This window comes from Dipteris shenzhenensis, chromosome 7, assembly GCF_047967505.1.
Source record: "Dipteris shenzhenensis isolate YYH24624 ecotype China chromosome 7, Dip_SZ_1.0, whole genome shotgun sequence".
NCBI lineage: Eukaryota > Viridiplantae > Streptophyta > Polypodiopsida > Gleicheniales > Dipteridaceae > Dipteris > Dipteris shenzhenensis.
Genome location: NC_141602.1, coordinates 24,688,034 through 24,709,331, shown reverse-complemented (window position 1 = coordinate 24,709,331; position 21,298 = coordinate 24,688,034). Strand labels below are relative to the sequence as shown.

General features: G+C 42.1%; 1 long non-coding RNA gene across 1 annotated transcript; it reads left to right on the top strand.

Moving 5' to 3' along the window:
- The first annotated feature begins 15,831 nt into the window (after positions 1-15,831).
- On the top strand, positions 15,832-19,617 carry LOC147900131 (uncharacterized). Its single transcript, XR_015541276.1, has 3 exons — positions 15,832-15,885; positions 18,685-18,943; positions 19,239-19,617. It is a non-coding gene; the product is annotated as an uncharacterized LOC147900131 (long non-coding RNA).
- Positions 19,618-21,298: the final 1,681 nt, after the last annotated feature.

Here is a 21,298-nt window from a genome sequence, read left to right as displayed (position 1 = left end):
TAAATGAAAGTTTTCCAAGCAAATCTAGGTGTAACAACTCAAATCAAAGCTGTAGCCACAGTTGTATTGATGCTATTTAATACTTTAAAACATTAGAAATGCTAAAGTAGCATCTAGTGTAGCATCAAACTCACAACCTTTCAAAACTATCCAAAACAGAGGCCTAAACTTGGAGGGCTTGTATCTCACTCACCAAAGCAAAGAAAAAGGGGTTTTCTGAAGAAAAAGAAAGCTCATATACCAGAGAAGATCCACTGAGGAGGAGAGGTGCAAATCCACGTCACGTCGCCATAGCTAGCTTCTTCAAAGTCTACTTGTTTTTCTTTGTTTTCTCCTTAATATGTAGCCATTGCTACTCAGATTTCAACACAAGATAGCCCAAGGATGAAGAAGCTTCTCCTAAAAGAAATTAGAGAAAGGTGGAGTAGGCATAGAGAAAACATAGAATAGATATTCGACAATTTGCGCGAAATGGCGACTAGCAGAGATGTAGATACTTCAATTCCTTGCAGGTTAAGGTTTGCCCCTTTGAGAGGTATCTCTAGGAGGAAGGGCTTGGAGAATGGAGGAGAAATGGAGGAGAACAAGCTTTAGCAAGATTTGGAAAGAAATGGTGAAGATGAGGAAGAAGAAGATGATGTGGAACAAATGGGGTCAAGGGGGATCAAAGGGCTCTGATACCATGTTGGTAAACTGAAAAGAAAGCATGGAGTGAACACAAACTCAGAATTCTTGCTCATGGAATGAAGAAAGGTGCGGTCCTTAAGTAGTCACCTCTTACATGATCACTGACATCACTGATGACCTCTGAGCTCCACAATCATCTCCTCAATCTGCTCCTAGATTCTCTCAATCATCTTATGTGGCTTCTATCACCACCTAACTGTGCTTATGCGCACCTAACTGTGCCTCTAACACACACATAGAAACCAAGGTGTGCCTGAGGCATACACCTTGAGATATCCCAACAAGCACATGAAGTGAAGTACTTTTGCTTTTTACAGCAAGAGGAAACTCCCCACGGTTAGAGAGTTACATTTTATGATATTTCAACATATAAGCAATATCATTACATTTTGATCACTTCCTATTTGCTGGCCCATTGGTAAGTCCTCCTTTTGTGAATGGGGAGTTCTTGGGTTAAATTCCCACTCCTTATTAAAAGGAGAGGAGAGGAGAAGAGAAAGAGAGAAAGAGAAAGAGAAGAAGAAGAAGAGTATAGGTGAATGCGAGGTCTATTATAGAATTTTTTTGAAAACATGCAGAGACAGTCGAGACGCATGGCATGCACAGGAAGATAGAAGACGCATGAATGTGCCCACGACCAAAAAGTGCACAGGAGCCCAGAGAAGGAGAGTATAGGTGAATGCAAGAAAGAGAAAGAGAAGGAGAAGAAGAAGAAGAGTGTAGGTGACCGTGAGGTCTGTTATAGAAATTTTTTGAAAATGTGCACAGAACATCGAGACGTGCGGCACACATAGGAATACAGAAGATGCATGAATGCACCCGTGACCAAAAAGTGTACAGGAGCCCAGACGACACGCAAATGTGCTCGTGACTAGAAGACATGCGAGAACCCAGAAGACAAGAACTGTGAGTAGAAGACACGCAGACGTGAGGCACAAAAACAGAGAAGTTTTGCACCCACAAGTATGGAGAGCTACGAGCAGATGTCATAGATTAGAAGTGCAGAAACAGAGAACCGCACATAGAAGATGCCACAGAACCAGACACAGTCACAGGAGTAACAACTGCCAACAGACAGATTATATGCCACTAGTCGTGGAGACTTCATATCCCAACAGCCACACCATTTCTATTAACTAGAAAAGAAATCAAGGCATGAGGCTTGACACTAGGCATGGCGATGCTCGAGGGCATAGAGGAAAAGGGAACATGAGGGGAGAAGCGTTAACATGGGTGGGAAAAAGGGATGAAGAGGGGTGGGAATGAAGAGGGGGACTATGGCACAAGAGGGAAGGGAGAGGGGGAAGAGGAACATGTACATGATGGGAGGTGGAATGTAGAGATGGAGACATCAAGGGAAGAGAGTCATGCTTTATTTGAAAGGAAGGATGGAGGGGAAATCAAAGTACTAGCTAGGTGGCTTTACAAGAATGAACATGTCCCATCACGGAATAGCCCCCTCCTTTTATAGCCAAGAGAGGGGGTTTCTCCCAATAAATGCATCCTCCCACATGCATGGTGTGTGTGGAGGAATCTCCCATGTGGGCTAGGTGGGTACACACTATCAATTGTGTGCAACAACCCTTTGCCTCATTTTTCCACATAAATCAAACCCCATATCCCAAGTCTAAGATACTCCCTTGGTCTGTGTCCCCAATTTTATAATACATTCAAACATCTAGGAGGACAAGTGGAGGGTTGGCACAAGGAGTCTTGCCACCTCATCCTACTTTCCTCGTTATTTAACTTGCATTCTTGGACTATCTACACCCCCCCCACATGGGCCTATCCTACATGCACACACACATATTTATGCCTTTTACCTTGGTCAAATTTATCCATAACACTACACGCACGATTGAAAGTTGTATCATGTAGTTTTTCTATTGAAAATAAAAGGTCAAAGGAAGGAAAAAAACTACAGACTTCTTGATTTTTCCAAATACATTGACATTGTCCTCTGTAGTCGAGGTCCTTCATTATTCGCGGGCATTATGTACCAAAATTGATAGGATTTTAAGTGTTTTGAAAAATTCACTACACAAAATATGACCTTTTTTTGAAAATTTTATAATTTTAATGAATTTTTGAAAGAATCTTAAAACGGGTACCAATGTTACATACCTAAATTATATGTCACACTATTTAGGAGGATGAAAGAATGTTTAGGAGAATGTGGGGTTTTTTTTAAAGGAAAATGCCGGCTCTTTTGTTTGTAGTTTAAATTCAAATCCTCCCACACTTATAGTTTATAATTTAAATTAGTAAATTAATAAGTTATTAATTAATAAAGGGAGGGTTATAAAGGAGGGGGTTAGTAAATCAATTAATTAATTAGTTAATTATTTAGTTGATTAGTTACTTAGTTAATTAGTTATTAGTTAATCTAGTGTAAAGTGGAGAGGGAGGTCTACCATTTCATAATTCTAATTTCATTAGTTTGTATATCATTTTCTATTTAAATCAAAATTAATGAGTTTCATATATAATTTTTTTGTATTTTTGAATTTAAGTTTATCTTAGATAATGTATTTATATTTTTAAATTTTAATTCATTTTACATTACATGTATATTTAATTTAGTTTAAATTTTTTTGCTATATATATATATACACACATATATATATATGAATATATATGTATATAGATATATATATATAAGAGAAAAAAATGAAGGATTTTTTTAATGTCTATCATTTTATCATTTTATTTTTATTTATTTTACCTTAGTTTATAATTTATGTGTTTACATACTCTCTATTCATGAGTTTGTAATTTTTATGTAATCTTTAATTTTTAATTCATTTTACATTGAATGTATTTTTAAAGTATATTTAATTTAGTTTAAAATGTTTTGCTAAAGTAAATATACTTTAATTATATGTGAAAAGAATCAAACATTATATATATATATATATATATATATGAATATATATGTACATATATGTAAATATATATATATATATGAGAAAAAAATTGAAGGATTTTTTTTATGTCTATCGATTCATCATTTTATTTTTAGTTATTTTACATTAGTTTATAATTTATGTGTTTACATACTCTCTATTTCACGAGTTTGTAATTTTTATTTAATCTTTAATTTTTAATTCATTTTACATTAAATGTATATTTAAATATATTTAATTTAGTTTAAAATATTTTGCTAAATTAAATATACTTTAATTATATGTGAAAAGAATCAAAATTTTTTTATAACTCTTGTCTTGCAGGTAACCTTTTAAAATGAATATGAAAAAGAAATTATTTATTGCATTTTCTTCAATTCGATGGTTGGTATAGCTTAGATTAGCATATAGAGAACTTCTAAACAACCAATCAAAACCATGCTCAAAAATTCCCGACTAGTTCCTAATCAGCGTCACTCCTACATTCACATGTGGTTTCACACTCATAACACAACCCTATGAGCAAAGTTTCAGATGATAGATGACACATCAGAGTCAAAGTTTTAGTGGACACAATGTAATTGTTAATGAAGGATCATAGTTTTATTTTTGCTCATCTCATTGTAAAGCCTTATTGGCTATTATTTTTTAATTTATGTATATATATTGAGCCTTGTAAAGCCTTTGGGGCTATTTTTGATCATCCATTCAAAGATTTTGTTAAGTGGACACACACTTAATTGTATCAGTGGACACATTACAGCTGGGGCACATTATAGTATGATGGGCAAAATGCATTGTCTTTCAGCTTGGACACATTACAGTATGATGGGAAAAATGCATTGTCTTTTAGCTTACATTACAGTATGATGGGCAAAATGCATTGTGTTTTAGCTTGGGCACATTACAGTATGATTGGCAAAATGTATTATCTTTCCGTTTGTACTTTAATGCCTTATTGGCTATTTTATTGAAGCATTGTATCTAAAGTCTTGTGAATTATTTTTCATGTAGGATTTTCTACCATTATGGAGCACTCTCGATCACTGCACAATGAGTAGAATTAAAATCAAAGTTCTCCCAGTGTATTAATAGTTCTTCACCTTGAACCAACCACGGTGTATCATCCCACCCGTCGTCTCCTTGAACAAAGCACTAGACAATCATCCGTTGAAGGTCAACGTGAAGATCAAGAAAGAGATCTCACCAATTGGTAGCCGTAATGAGTGGAGGACCAGGCACCAAATCCTTAAACTCGTCGAGAAGTGACATAAATATCCACCCTCCTCATGTGGCGTGCATCCGTGAAGTGGGCTTGGAAAAGTTTTGAATCGATAATCTAGCAGGAGATGTGAACAGAGCACATAAAATGAAGTACTTTTGCTTTTTACAGCAAGAGTAAACTCCCCACGGTTAGAGAGTTACAGTTCCCGAGATTTCAATATATAAACAAAAATCATTACATTTTCATCACTTCCAACTTGTTGGCCCAATAATAAGTCTCCCTTTTGTGAAGGGGGAGGTCTTGGGTTCAAATCCTATTCTTTAATAAAAAGAGAGGAGAGGAGAAGGAGAAGAGAAAGAGAAAGAGAAGAAGAAGAAGAGTAGAGAGAGGGGGGCGCGATATCTGTTGTTACAGTTTTGCAGAAACTCAGAAAAACTGTCCGCGATCAGAAGACGCAGGAGCCCAGAAAACTGTCGCGCGGGTGAACACAGTAGACGCGTGAAGCGAGAAAACTGTCCGTGACCAGAAGATGCAAGAGCCCAAAAAATTGTCGCGCGGGTAAACACAGTAGACGCGTGACTCGAATGCGAGCACAAGAACTCAGAAGGAGCATAGATGTTACAGTTCTGCAGATGCGACCAATACGAGCAGAAGATTTGTCAGCCTGAATACACGTAGGAACCGTGACCAGAAAGCAGGCAGACTGAAAGTGTAGAAGCAGGGAAGTTTGCAACTGTAGGGATAGGGAAGGTACATAGTTTAGAGGTGCAAAAGTAGAGAACTATGCACGGAAGAGGCTGCAGAGCCGCACCCAGTTGTAGGAGTGACAGGTTTTACACCACTAGCCATGGAGATTTTGATCCCAGCAGCCACACCATTTCTATTAGCCTAAAAAGAAATCAGGACCAGAGGCTAGAGGCTAAGCATGGTCACGCTCAGGGGCCATAGAGGAAAGGAGAACGTGAGGGCAAAACGTTATCATGGGAGGGAAAAAGGAATTAGAAAGGGAGGGAATGAAGAGGGAGACTATGACACAAGGGCAAAGGGAGAGGGGGAATGTAAAGATGGAGACATCAAGGGAAGAGGACCATGCTTTATTTTGAAAGGAAGGAAAGGGAGAAATCAAAGTACTAGCTAGGTGGCTTTACAAGAATGAGCGTGTCTCATCAAGGAATAGCCCCCTTCTTTTATAGCCAAGAGAGGGGTTCTCTCCTAATAAATGCATCCTCCCACATGTATGGTGTGTGTGGAAAAGTCTCCCATGTGGGCTAGGCGGTTACGCACTCTCAATTGTGTGCAACAACCCTTTGCCTCATTTTTCCACATAAATCAAGCCCCATATCTCAAGTTTATGATACTCCCTTGGTCTCTCCCCAATTTTATAATATGTTCAAACCTCTAGGAGGACAAGTGGAGGGTTGGCATAAGGAATCTTGCCATGTCATCCTACTTTCCCCATTATTTAACTTGCTCTCTTGGACCTTCTATACCTCCCCCACATGAGCCTATCCTATATGGAGGGAATAGCCCAATATAATATCCATCTCCACCTATTTTATATTACTTCTCCCATAGAGTTTCGGCTATATCTCACTAAATGCAGCCTAGGTGGAGGGGTGGCACATGGAGGAGCCATGCCACCTTACATTTTATAATATTACTACCATGGATTATGTACAACACATCTTATGGGTCCTCTTACATGGAAGGGTGGCACATGGTCATGCCCTTCCACCTCAACCCTGGGCCCCATGCACACCATATTTTATTATACTATTGCCATACATACAAACACACACACATATTAATGCCTTTTTCCTTAGACAAATTTATCCATAACTCTGTGTGTGTGTGTGTGTGTGCGTGTGTGTGTGTCTGAGAGAGAGAGAGAGAGAGAGAGAGAGAGAGAGAGAGGGAGGGAGGGAGGGAGGGAGGGAGAAGAGAGAGATAGAGAGAGAGCATGTGTGTGTGTGTGTGTGTGTGTATAGATAGATATATAGATAGATAGATAGATAGATAGAGAGAGAGAGAGAGAGAGAGAGAGAGAGAGAGAGACAGAGAGAGAGAGAGAGAGAGACTCTATTGTGTGTGTACGTGTGATAGAGAGTGGACATTAGCGACTAATGTTTTTTTGTTTTTTTCAAGAAACAAAATGGAGAGAGACATAGAAAGAAAGAGAGAGAGAGAGAGAGAGAGAGGTATGTCTCCTACCTTGGAAGAAGTGATCAAAAAGGACAGAGAGGTATGTCTCCTACCATGTGGCGCTCAGAAATGATTCCATGCATGCCCTCCTTTGCAAAGAGAGAGAAAGAGAGAGAGAGAGAGAGAGAGAGAGGCCCTATTATATGTGTTTGTGTGATAGAGAGATATGTTAATGTAACATTAGTAAAATAAAGGTTTTTATTTTTGTCGTTTTAGGAAACAAAATAGGGAGAGAGAGAGAGAGAGAGAGAGACAAAGAGACAGATACAACCTCCTTCCTTGGAAGAATTGGTTAAGGGGAGGAATGTAAGAGCCATCACTCTAGGGATGCTTTAAGAGCCACTAATGTGGGGAATGTAAGAAAATAATACAACGTCTATGCTCAACAGATAATAGGATCTCGTACACAAGAGAGAAAACAAGATAGTATGGAGAATCAAAATTTTGATTACTGTAGAACAAATACAATAGATGGCGCTGCCTCCCAACCGTGTGCTCCTGTGAAAGAAGCTTCGATGGCATGCTAGAAACAGTAGAAGATGGAGGCTAGATGCTAAGGAATCAGGGTTGCTGTAGCTAGTGATGAAATGGGCTTCACGGGCTTGCTCTTATATAGCCACCAGTCATAGTCGGTTAGGCTCAATTGGGTAACCGACCTAGAACGGCTGACTGAGGGTCGGTCCCAAAATAGGCCATCAAACATACGATAGAACCGATGCACAAAACAGAGCAACTAACCTATGGTTACCGTTCGGCCCAAAGCCATCCGGGATCATCTAAGGCTCCAAACGGGCCCTGCAACTCGAGAGTGGGCTGCCTCGGGAAATGCTCCATCTACCCTCAGTGCAGTCAGTCAAGGGATGCCTTCTCGCACTTGCATGTAGCCTAGTTGGTGGTGTGCCAACTCTTTCTGAAGCCGTCCAGCCATCAAGCCACACATGGCCCCCATTTGGTGTCCAAACTAGGACCTACCAGATAATTGAGGTACTCAAATGCCTTCTCCTCATATGGGGGTCTTACAAGTAGAGTTCGCTGGTTCCCACGTAGTTACATCACGTAGTTACATGAGAGTGGAGCATTGATATCTAACACCACCCCTCAATGTCCACCCGCAAGTGAACTTACTTTTTCGGCCCAATGCCAAGTCGATGAAGATGCCTCTCTAGTAAGTCTCTTCCAAGAGCCTTCGTGAAGATGTCCGTAGTATTCTTTATAGTCGGATAGTACACCAAGTCAACCTCTCCATCCATGATGAGCTCGCATACAAAGTGATATTGAATCTCAATGTGTTTTGTGCGAGCGTGAAACACCGGGTTCTTTGCAATCGCCATGCAATTCTGATTGTCACATGATAACTGCGTAGGCTTGTTCTGCAGGCTTGTTCTGCACTGCACCCATGTCCCCCGAAATCCTCCTCATCCACACTGCCTCGCAAGAAGCAAAGCATGCAGATTTGTACTCGGCCTTGGTAGAAGAAAGAGCAACTATGGGTTGCTTCTTGTCTCCTTCTTGTTGACCCATGACACAACTCCAGATCCAAGTGAGAAACAGTACCCTGTCACTGATCTCATGATGTCCACGTCTCCTACCCAATCTGAGTCACAGAATCCGGTCAAGATGTTGCCCCTGGTATAGGTGATGCCATAATCAAGTGTGCTTTTGATGTATTTCAGCACCCGCATCCCTGCCCTCCAATGGTTCTCCCGGGGCTTATTGGAAAACCTTCTTAGTATACCAGTCACAAAACTGATGTCCAGCCGTGTGTTGCACAGGTAAATCAAGCTGCCCACAAGCCTTGTGTACTTTGCTTCATCCACTAGTGGTGATGAATCCTCGTTTGAGAGCTTCGCATCAACCTCCATAGGGGTACTAACTATCTTGCACTCAGCCATGCCAAATGCCTTCAGTATCTCTCCAGCATACTTCAACTATGAAATGAAGATTTGCTGTTTCGGCTCCTGCCAAACTTCAATCCCTAACCAGAGATGCATCAGTCCGAGGTCTGTCATTTCAAACTCTCTTCCTAGCAAATGCTTCGTCTGCGAGATCTTCTCTTCATGGTTCCCTATTATGACAAGGTCGTCCACATAAAGGACCATGATCATACACCTGCATCCTCCTCTGAAGATATACAAATTTGCATCAAATGGGCTCCTCTTGAACCTGTTTTGCAGAAAGTAGGCATCAATTTGCTGGCACCACGCTCGTGGGGCCTGTTTCAGCCCGTAAAGTGCCTTCTTCAGTTTGCAGACTTTACCTTCTAAACCGGGGATTTCAAAACCTGGTGGTTGTTCCACGTATACCTCCTCTTTGAGATCTCCATTCAGAAAGGCGGATTTCACATCCATATGAAATACGGGCCAACTTCCCTTGGCAGCTCAAGCCAAAACACTGCGAATTGTCGTTAGTCGCGCTGTGGGAGCAAAAGTATCTTGATAATCAAAACCATGTACCTGTGCAAATCCTTTTGCCATGAGCCGAGACATGCCGTCAGACTTGTACATAGTACACCCACTTGGTTCTGATTACCTTGTGTTTTGGTGGTCGATCCACAAGATCCCAAGTGTTGTTCTTCATTATGGAGCCATACTCTGAGTGCATAGCCTCCATCCACCTATCATCGCCCCTGTGCCTCTTCAAGACACTTGGGTTCATCAGCACAGATCACTTCTATCATCAAAGCATAGTTGACCAAGTGTTCCTGCGCCCTTCTTTGCTCCTCTAATCTCTTGGACCGGCAGTGTTCGAATGGTTCCTCCTCAATGGTTGGAGGTTCTCTGCCATCCAAAAGCTGCTTTACCCACTTCGGGAATGGCCATTGCCGTTGTGGTTCTGCAGGCTCTTCTTCATCTTCTTTGTCTTGAATCCTCCCAAGCATCGTTGGGGGAGTTCGATCTGCTACTGGTGGCGGCACTAGATGGATATCCTGGTCCTAGTTGTCTGGGAAGGAAGCATCCTCCTCCAATTGATGGAGCTGTTCTGAGAAGACCACATCGTGACTTACAATTACCTTCTTGGTAACAAGGTTATAGAGATGGTAACCCTTCGCCTCTTCATTGTAGCCCAATAAAATACACTTTCGGCTCTTGGGTTCCCATTTGGTCCTGGTAGCATCAGGGACATGCACAAAACAGTCACATCCAAAAACTCTGAAATGTGCAGCTGAAGGTTTCTTACCAGAAAAGTCTTGCAGTGGAGTCATCCTATTCACAGCCTTTGTGTAGCTATGATTTAGGAGGTAAACTACAGTGTTACATGCTTCAGCCCAGAAAGTCTTTGGCAAATCTTTCCCTTTCATCATGCTCTGGCCCATTTCACAGATGACGTGCATCTTGTATTCTGCTACTCCATTTTGTTGTGATATATATGGCGGGGGTTTCTGCCTCTTGATTCTGTGACTTTTGCAGTAACTTTCGAATTCAGTTGATGTGAACTCTCCACTCTGTCTGATCTCAACTTCTTCACCTTCCTCCCCGTTTCTTTCTCGACCATTACATGCCATTCCTTGAACCTACTAAAGGCCTCGTCTTTAGTCTTCAAGAAGTATATCCATATCCTTCTACTATAGTGGTCGATCAACATCATGAAGTAGTAGGAACCACCCAAAGCTTCTGTCTCCATCTTTCCGCAGAGGTCCGTGTGGACGAGCTCTAGAGGAGCCTTTGCCCTGCTGGCCTCTTTAGGAAAGGGATGCCGATGCTGCTTGCCCATCATGCAAGCTTCACATACATCGGGCAGATCTGAAATTTATGGTAGGTCTGCAATCATTCCACTTTTATGCATCTCCTTCAAAGAACTAAGGTTTAGATGACCAAACCTCTCATGCCACAGCTTAGTGTTCTTCACATCCGCTCGAGCACTGAAAGCTAAGAGTTCGTAAATGTTGTTGCGCCGTGTACCTTTAGCAATGAACTTCCCTTGAAGATCCAGAATCTGTGCACCATTCTTATTGAATTGAACTTTGAGGTCCCGGGCGATCCGTGATCGTGGAAACAAATAACAAGTTTCTCTTGATATCTGGCACATAAAGAACATCGGACAACTATTTTACAACTCCATCTGACTTGAGAGTAATCATACATTTTCCTTTTGCTCGACATTTTGCATCATTGCTGACTGCTACCAAGATGTCATTCCCTAACGGGTGTAGAGAGGTATATCAATCCTTCCGACTGGTCATGTGGCGCAATGCACCACTGTCAATAATCCACGGTCATCCGTAGGTACATGAATTGCCTCCATGCAAATCTCCTCAATTGTGACAAATAGCTCTACTGGTACTACCTACGTGCTCTCGGGGGGGTCACTCATCATATGTAACCCTATCACGTGAGTTCAACAGAAGGATTTTTTTTATTTCTAAAATTTACAGAAATAAATATACATAAGGGACTATTTAAAATAGTTTTGGAAAAAATTTACAGATTTGTATAGAAAAGGGGTACATTTTATTAATGAATTTTTTTACAGATAAGGGACTTTAAATATAGGCCTTGAACGCACGTGATATAGAGGGTTTATACATAGTGACCCCCCTGAGTACGTGCTGTTTCTGGACTCTTTCTTTACTCTATTCTTCTCATCTGCAATCTTCTTTCGGCACTCATTCTACTTGTGCCCTGCCTTCTTGCAATAGAAGCACTTGATCTTTTCTTTCTCTTTTTATCATCAGAAGAAGATGGGTTACCAGAGTCCTTACCCTTACCTTTCTTTGATCCGATCTAGAAAGCCGAATCTTCTCCAGTCCTTGTCTTTTGATGCATCTCCTCCTCCAGAAGCATCGCGCTTAAATCCTCAAAGTTGAGGGGTGGATTTCTGCTCTACATATTCAGCACCATACAAGGCCGTCATACTTTGGTGGGAGAATCCGTATGCATCTTCGTGGCACTAGATTCTCACTGGTGATGGTGATGCGAATCATAGTCATCTGATCGCGCTGATTCTTCACCCTAGTGATGAACTTCTCTACCACTTCAGACTCAAATAACTTCTCGTTCGCGAGTTGAGTCTCTAGATTCTGAATCCGCGTTTGATTCGTGGTCTCGTACTAATTTTTCAAGACCGTCCATGCCTCCTCCGCTGTGGTGACATGTTGAATTAATGCCATGATGGAATCACTAACACTGCAGACAATAGAACACAGTGCATCTGCATTTCTTCTTGTCCACGCGAGAATCTCATCCGCAGTTGGTACTATCTGTTGTCCTGCATTGGCTAGATCCGGTCTCGCAATCCCGGCCTCACGTCCACCCCAGTAGCAGTGTCCTAAAGCTCGTATGCGGTTAGGATGGTCTTTATCTTGAACTTCCAGAGTGGATAGTTAGAGCCGTCCAACTTTTCGGTTTCGCCGAACGGTGGGATTCGCCGTCTTGCGGGCTGGGCCATCTCTCACAATCTGCTCGCAAATAGAAAACACACTACCAGATCTTCTTACTAGAGTCCAGGCTCTGATACCATATAAGAAAATAACACAACGTCTGTGCTCAACAAATAACAGGATCTCGTACGCAAGAGAGAAAACAAGATAGTATGGAGAATCAAAAATTTAATTACTATAGAACTGATACAATAGATGGCGCTGCCTCCCAACTGTGCACTCCTATGAAAGAAGCTTCCATGGCATGCTGGAAACAGTAGAAGACAGAGGCTGGATGCTAAGGAATCAGGGTTGCTATAGCCAGTGATAAAATGGGCTTTACAAGCTTGCTCTTATATAGCCACCAGTCGTAGTCAGTTAGGCTCAATTGGGTGACCGACCCAGTCCGCACAAAACGGTCGACTAGGGGTCGGTCCTGAAATAGGCCATCGACCATACGATAGAACCGGTGCACAAAACAGAGCAACTAACCTACGGCCTCCGTTCGGCCCAAAGCCATCCAAGATCACTTGAGGCTCCAAATGGGCCCCGCAACCCGAGAGTGGGCTACCTCGAGAAATGCTCCGTCTACCCTTAGTGCGGTCAGTCAAGGGATGCCTGCCCACACTTGCACATAGCCTAGTTGGTGGTGTGCCAACTCTATTTGAAGCCGTCCAGCCATCAGGCCACACATGGCCCCCATCTAGTGTCCAAACCAAGACCTACCGGATAACCGAGCTACTCAAATGCCTTCTCCTCATATGGGGGGCTTACAAGTAGAGTTAGCTAGTTCCCGCGTAGTTACACGAGAGTGGAGCATTGATATCTAATAGGGAAAACTGTGGCACTCAAAAAGGATTCCATGCATGCTCTCCTTTGCACACAGAGAGAGAGAGAGAGAGGTCCTATTGTGTGTTTGTGTGATAAAGAGAGATGTTAACGTAACATTAGTAAAACAAATTTTTTGGGGGTCTTTTTAGGGAACAAAACGGGAGAGAGAGAGAGAGAGAGAGGGACATATAGATTCAGCCTCCTTCCTTGTAAGAATTGGTTAAGGGGATGAATGTAAGAGCCATAAGTCTAGGGATGCTTTAAGAGCCACTAATGTGGGGAAAACTTGCAAACTTACCGACAAAGCAAGAACAGACTTGAACAAACATTAGCACAAACATCACATGTAGTTTTTACTCAATATATTATGAGTGGGTATGTGGGGAAAACTACGGCACTCAAAAAGGATTCCATGCATGCCCTCCTTTGCAAAGAGAGAGACAGGAAGGAGAGAGAGAGAGAGAGAGAGAGAGAGAGAGAGAGAGAGAGAGAGAGAGAGGCCCTATTGTGTGTGTTTGTGTGATAGAGAGAGATGTTAATGTAACATTAGTAAAACAAAAAATTTTAAATCCTTTTAGGGAACAAAATAGGGGGGGAGAGAGAGAGAGAGAGAGAGAGAGAGGGACAAACAAATTCAACCTCCTTCCTTAGAAGAATTGGTTAAGGGGATAAATGTAAGAGCCATCACTCTAGGGATGCTTTAAGTGCCACTAATGTGGAAAAAACTATTGCAAACTTACCGAGAAAGCAAGAACAGACTTGAACAAACATTAGCACAAACATCACATGTAGTTTCAATCTCAATATATTATGAGTGGGTATGCTCTTGATAGAGACAAGAGCTTTTCTTTATGAAATCAAAGAGGGCTTTCATGATCAGAATTGTGGACATAATGTCAAAGTCTTGCTTGCATGATTTTTAAATATGGAGGGTTGGCTCTACTTTATTGTTATGTCATGGGAAAAACTGCAAAATCCATCACAAGAGACTTATAAGTGAGCAACAATCATATGCTCATCTTACTATTCTTTAAGGAAGGGATCCATATGTGTTGAGAGAGAGAGAGAGAGAGATGGAAGGAGGCTCTTAGCCTATCATAGACGGGTCAGGCTACTCATTATAGGTAATGGATGGTGAATCAAGCCATAAATTTTGGGTAAGGTGATAAAATGAGAAATTTTCTTCTAATCATTTCCCAATCCTTATTATGAACTTTGATCTATCTACTGATGCTCTAGCCATTGCCCTAGCCATAATCAATGATCGATGCCATTTAAGCTTAGTTTCGATCTCTTCTCGATAAATTCACGTTCTGATGAAGATCCAATTTGTAGATGGAGATGTTGTATGCATGCAGTGACTAAGGCTGCTAAATCCTTTGGGAAAAGGAAAGCACATTTGCTGAGATTGGCTGAGAGCTCTATCCAATAGGCATGCTTTTACCTTCTTGAAGCGATTAGTGAATCGCCGCTATATTCTTTGATTCCTTCTCTCCTTAAGAGCACTAAACTTTTTCTTAGATCGATGGAGCGTAGTAGGTACTCTGCTACTAGATTCCAAATGGATCGATGAAGGGGACAAACCCTCTTCCTTTTCTTTTTCTGTTGTCTATGAAAAAAAGCTCAAGGAACACATTTCAATGGTCCGTGATGACAAAGAAAATGATTTCATTGTTGGGGATGGAAACATTGCAAGAGTTCTTGCTAACCATATCATGAGCATTGCAGGATTGGACCCTTCATTTCTTCCACACTACAATGATCACTTGGAATGCTTCCTAGCCAATGTACAAAAAACTGTACTGCCACATGAAGTAATTCAACTTCAAAGACCTTTCTATGAAGCTGAACGTAGATATATGGCTTGCATGATGGCAAAACATAAGGCCCCTAGTCCGAATGTGTTTCCTATCAAATTTTTCCAACACTATTGGGATAGTTGTGGGTCAGATATGATAGTGTTCTCCCATTCCTTTCTTTATCCGCATGGATACCACACACATGGCTGACTTTCGAGAGACATGAACACTAGTGTAGTTAAATTTGTTCCAAAAGCTCAAAAGTGTGTATTAAGCCTAGGGAGATCATCAGATACTTAGGATGCCCAATTGGTTTAGGTGTTTCTATTAGCTAAATTTGATAGTTGTGTGCAAAAAATTATTGCAAATTTTAAAAAGTGGATGGGCAAAAAATTATCCTTTATAGCAGGTAGGTTAATGGTGTATATTGTGCTATATTTTTGGATGTGGATTGCCTTTTTGGGTTTGAGGGATACTTTGAGACTAAGGCCCCTACTTTCAAATGGAGCAGATAGTATGGCTTTACTTTGTGATCGTTGATGGATCCTTCTGACCATCACGCCCGTCCACCTCTATTCCATCAAGAAAGCTTCTGCATGGCTGAGTTCTGCTCCTTCCATAGCCAATAGGGTAATTTGATGGTTCTTGAAGAGGATTCCCATAGATTTGAATTTGAGAGTATCCATCCAACAATTCCAAGTATGAGAGATATTCTCTATTTCTTCAAATGACCAATGTTCTTCAAGCCCAAGGATCATTGATGCACAATTTTTTATCATGGTATTTTGTGCAAGATTGCATGATGGGAGCTCTCAAGACAAGAGGGTTGTTTTGGTGATGCATCGGATAGAATACTTACTCTCAGAGGATGCCATTCACGTGAGTCCATCGCTTGTGTGCTTGTAGATGGTTCTCATTTTTAATGATGAAGCATTATTGTAAGAAAATCATTTTGCTGTGATGTACCTAGCGGGGGTTTCTGCCTCTTGATTCCGTGACTTTTGTAGTAACTTTTGAATTCAATCGATGTGAACTCTCCACCTCTATCTGATCTCAGCTTCTTCACCTTCCTCCCCGATTCTTTGTCGACCATTACATGCCATTCCTTGAACCTACTGAGAGCCTCATCTTTCATCTTTAAGAAGTATATCCATATCCTTCTACTATAGTCGTTGATCAGCGTCATGAAGTAGAAGGAACCACCCAAAGCTTCCGTCTCCATATTTCCATAGAGGTCCGTGTGAACAAGCTCTAGAGGAGCCTTTGCTCTGCTGGCCTCTTTAGGAAAGGGCTGTCGATGTTGCTTGCCCATCATGCAAGCTTCACATACATCGGGCAGATCTGAAATTTCTGGTAGGTCTGCAATCATTCCACTTTTATGCATCTCCTTTAAAGAACTAAGGTTTAGATGACCAAACCTCTCATGCCATAGCTTAGTGTTCTTCACATCCGCTCGAGCACTGAAAGCTGAGAGTTCGTAAATGTTGTTGCGCCATGTACCTTTACCAACGACCTTTCCTTGAAGATCCAGGATCTGTGCACGATTCTTATCGACTTGAACTTTGAGGTCCCGATCCGTGATCGCAGAAACGGACAACAAGTTCGTCTTGATATGTGGCACATAAAGAACATCGGACAACTTTTTTACAACTCCATCTGACTTGAGAGCAATCATACATTTTCCTTTTGCTGCACATTTTGCATCATTGCCGACTGCTACCATGATGTCATTCCCTACCGGCTGTAGAGAGGTATACCAATCCTTTCGACTGGTCATGTGGCACGATGCACCACTGTCAATGATCCAAGGTTCATCCGTAGGTACATGAACTGCCTCCATGCAAATCTCCTCAATTGCGATGAACAGCTCTATGGGTACTGCGTGCGCGCTATTGCTAGACTCTTTCTTCACTCCATTCTTCTCATCTGTAATCTTCTTGTAGCACTCATTCTGCTTGTGCCTTGCCTTGTTGCAAAAGAAGCACTTGATCTTCTTCTTTCTCTTTTTAGCATCAGAAGAAGATGGGTTACCAGAGTCCTTACCCTTACCTTTCTTTGATCTGGTCCAGAAAGCTGAATCTTCTCCAGTCCTCATCTTTTGACGCATCTCATCCTCCAGAAGCATCGCGCTGAAATCCTCAAAGTTGAGGGGTGGATTTCTAATCTGCATATTCGGCACCGTAACAAGACTGTCGTACTTTGGTGGGAGAATCCGTATGCACCTTCGTGCTAGATTCTCGCTGGTGATGGTGATGCCAATCGCAGTCATCTGATCGCGCAGATTCTTCACCCTGGTGATGAACTTCTCTGCCGCTTCAAACTCAGACAACTTTTCATTCGCAAGTTGAGTCTCCAGATTCTAAATCCGTGTCTGATTCATGGTCTCGTACTGATTTTTCAAGACCGTCCATGCCTCCTCCGCGGTGGTGACATGTTCAATTAACACCATGACGGAATCACTAACACTGCAGACAATAGAACACAACGCATCTGCATTTCTTCTTGTCCACGCGAGAATCTCATCAGCAGTTGGTACTATATGTTGTCCTGCATTGGCTGGATTCAGTCTCGGAACCGGCCTCACGTCCACCCTAGTAGCAGTGTCCCAAAGCTCATATGCGCTTAGGATGGTCTTCATCTTGAACTTCCAGAGAGGATAGTTAGAGCCACCCAACTTTCCGCTTTCGTCGAATGGTGGGATTCGTAGTCTTGCGGGCTGGGCCATCTCTCACAATCTGCTCGCAAACAGAAACACACTACCAAATCTTCTTACTAGAGTCCAGGCTCTGATGCCATGTAAGAAAATAATACAACATCTGTGCTCAACAGATAACAGGATCTCGTATGCAAGAGAGAAAACAAGATAGTATAGAGAATCAAAAATTTGATTACTGTAGAATTGATATAATAGATGGTGCTGCCTCCCAACTGTGCACTCCTGTGAAAGAAGATTCAATGGCATGCTGGAAACAGTGGAAGACGGAGGCTGAATGCTAAGGAATCAAGGTTGCTGTAGCCAGTGATGAAATGGGCTTCACGGGCTTGCTCTTATATAGCCACTAGTCGTAGTCGATTAGGCTCAATTGGATGGCCAACCCAGTCCACCCATAACGGTCAACCTGGGGTCGGCGGTCCCGAAATAGGCCACCGACCATACGATAGAACCGATGCGCAAAACAGAGCAACTGACCTAAGGTTCTCCGTTCGGCCCACAGCCATCCGGGATCATCTGAGGCTCCAAACGAGCCCCGCAACCCGAGAGTGGGCTACCCTGAGAAATGCTCCGTCTACCCTCAATGCGGTCAGTCATGGGATGCCTTCCCACACTTGCATGTAGCCTAGTTGGCAGTGAACCAACTCTATCTGAAGTCGTCTAGCCATCAAGCCACACATGGTCCCCATCTGGTGTCCAAACCAGGACCTACCGGATAACCGAGCTACTCAAATGCCTTCTCCTCATATGGGGGGCTGACAAGTAGAGTTAGCTGGTTCCCGCATAGTTACACGAGAGTGGAGCATTGATATCTAACAATTATAAGAAACTTTCAGCATTTGGCTCAATCTTATGAATGGAATCAATAGAAATTATGCCAACATATTCATCGCAAGATTCTGTACAACAATGTGATGGAAAATGGAATCAGTGCGTTGCATGACATTTTACTCTGATGTGTTTAGTGATGTGATGCGCCAGGAAATCAAGCAGTGTGGAAACAGATGAGGAGGGCAATCACAATGCTATAAAGCATAAAAGCTTGGCAAAAACCCATGGCAGGGACGTAAAAAGGTGGAGTCAAAGAATCAAAATGCTACAAAATATATACCTTCAACAATAGCTATGACTTTTTCAGAGCACCATTTCCTAGATCTTGAGTGTAGATGAAGAATCGAGCTATGTATCAAGCCATTGCACATGCTCATCCAACTCATTGCAAAGGTTGTATTCCAGTTTGTAGACTGTCATAGACATTGGTCTCTAATTCATAGAAGGAGTTTGCAATGACACACCACACCTGCACGAGACATGAGAATTGTTCTTTGACTTGAGTATAAAACTAATATAAGCATGTCAGCGACGAAATTCTAGGTAAACAATCAATAGAGTTTTTGAATTAGAATCGTAAATCAAAATGACAAATGTAGGAGTTAAAAATTGGGGATTTTTGAAAGTCTACTTTTTTACAGAGTGATTGACTTCCCTTAACGTGATTTTCAAAACGTGTAAGCTGCAGGTAAGAACCCTCGTGGAAGTTATCTTGAAAGAAACTTGACACTCAACCTGAACATTAATTCTCAAGGGAGAAGTAACAATTATGGTGCAGCTCAAATGAGATCTGAAGTTTGACGATTAAACAAAAGCGAACTGACAAGACTAGAATCCATGAACGGAATTGCAAAATCATCCCAAAACACTTCGATAAGCAATTCAAAGCTGAAATTTTATGGGCGACATAAACATCACCATAATCATGTGCATAGGTTTGGAGTTTTGCCTAGAGTAATGAAGTGGAAGGCTCACGAAGGTGGTTTTGGTTAACTCATGAGTCAGCTCTCGATTTTAGAACATTTCGTAGGCTAGGCCAACTAGATCCAGGCAGGTAGCTCTATTGATCGGAGAATATGTTTTATTTGAATTTGGTAATTTTAGCATATAACACATGTTTTGATTTTAGAAAATTGGATTTTATACATAGCAATTTAAATACGGCACATAGCACTTTGTATTCTGCATATAGCACTTTGCATTATGCACATGCCACATAGCACGTTACATCTAGCACATAACCACATATTTGTAGTTGGGACACTTCCTCTCCGAAAATCATAAGACCAAGGAGTTCCCTCTTTCTTAGGGTTCATTTCAATTTGCATTTAGCACAAAGCAACTTGAATTTCGCACATAGCAATTTGAATTTGACACATAGCACTTTGCATTTGGCTTATAGTACTTTGCATTTAGCACATAACCACAGATTTGTGTGGGGGGGAGTTGGCACATTGCCTCTCCAAAAATTATAAGACCAATGAATGTGCCCTTCCTTGGCTTTAAAATAATATGCATTTCGTACAAAGCAATTTGAATTTTGCATATAGGAATTTGAATTTGGTACATAGCACTTTGCATTTGGCCTATAGTACTTTGCATTTTATAAGACCAAGGAACGTGCTCTTCCTTGGGTTTAGTTTAATATGCACTTAGCACGATTTTAGTTATTTTGACTTGACAGCTGCTCTTGGGAAGCGGGAAGGCGGTGGACTAGTGCATGGTGCAAGCGGGGAGGTGTCTTCTTGTCATCTGGGTGAGCGGGTGAAGCACCCGCCGCGGGTGAATGTGGACACAGATTTGGTAGAGGTACTTTCTCAAATGAGTGAAGGGAAGGGTGAGGCCTTGGGTGAGGAGAGCGGAGGGTTGCAAGCGGTGCAGGAAAATGCTGATTTGGGGGATGGAGGGAATGAGCAGCCTTCGTTCGTTGGGGTGTTGTCAGAGAAATTGGCTAGTGGGTTTTCTTCACTGGACGATGAAGAAGCGAGGAAATTGGTGCTCGCAGAGGTTGGTAGAAGAGCTCGTATAGTTGCCCGTAAGTCGTGGTTTGAAAATGGCAAAAGACATGGAGCTGTTTGTAAGCTGAACTTGGATGCCGTCAAGCCTGAGCTGGTTTGGCTGGCGAGAGGAGGGGTATATTTTTTCTTAACATGGTGCGTTCCGTCCTTTAGGGAGCTGGAGGATCTCCTGTCTTTTGAGTGCGATATCCCTCCTCTGGGGTTCTCGGCCAGGTTCTTGGGGAAGGGTTTTTTTATGGTCAAGTTTGCTTCTAAAGCTCTGCGGGATGAGGTGGTTGGTAAGACCTTCTAGTTTGCTGGGGCTACGGTGCTGGTCATCCCTTGGACCCCGTGTTTCAGTGTGGACGAATTCATGTACCATGAGTGCCCTGTGTGGATTGATTTCCCAAATCTTCCAGCTATGTTTCTGGAGTCTATTGAGCAGATCGCAGCGTCATTGGGTCGAGTGCTTCTAGTTCCCCCTCCATTGAAATCTGGCCTCATACATGCTTGGATCCCTTGGGATCGTAGTATCAAAGCCCTGGACTTTGTGGATGTGGAACTGGGAGATGGAATGGTTTTCTCTCTTAAAGGAAACAAGTTTAGTTTCCTTCGAGATGCATATAAGGTCCTTTCAAACCCATGATTCCATGCCGGTTCAGAGGGGTTCTAAGGTACGTTTGTTCTCAGCGCATGGAATATCAGAGGCGGTTGTGGCCAGGGGAAACAACGAGATTGTTTGGCTGTCTTG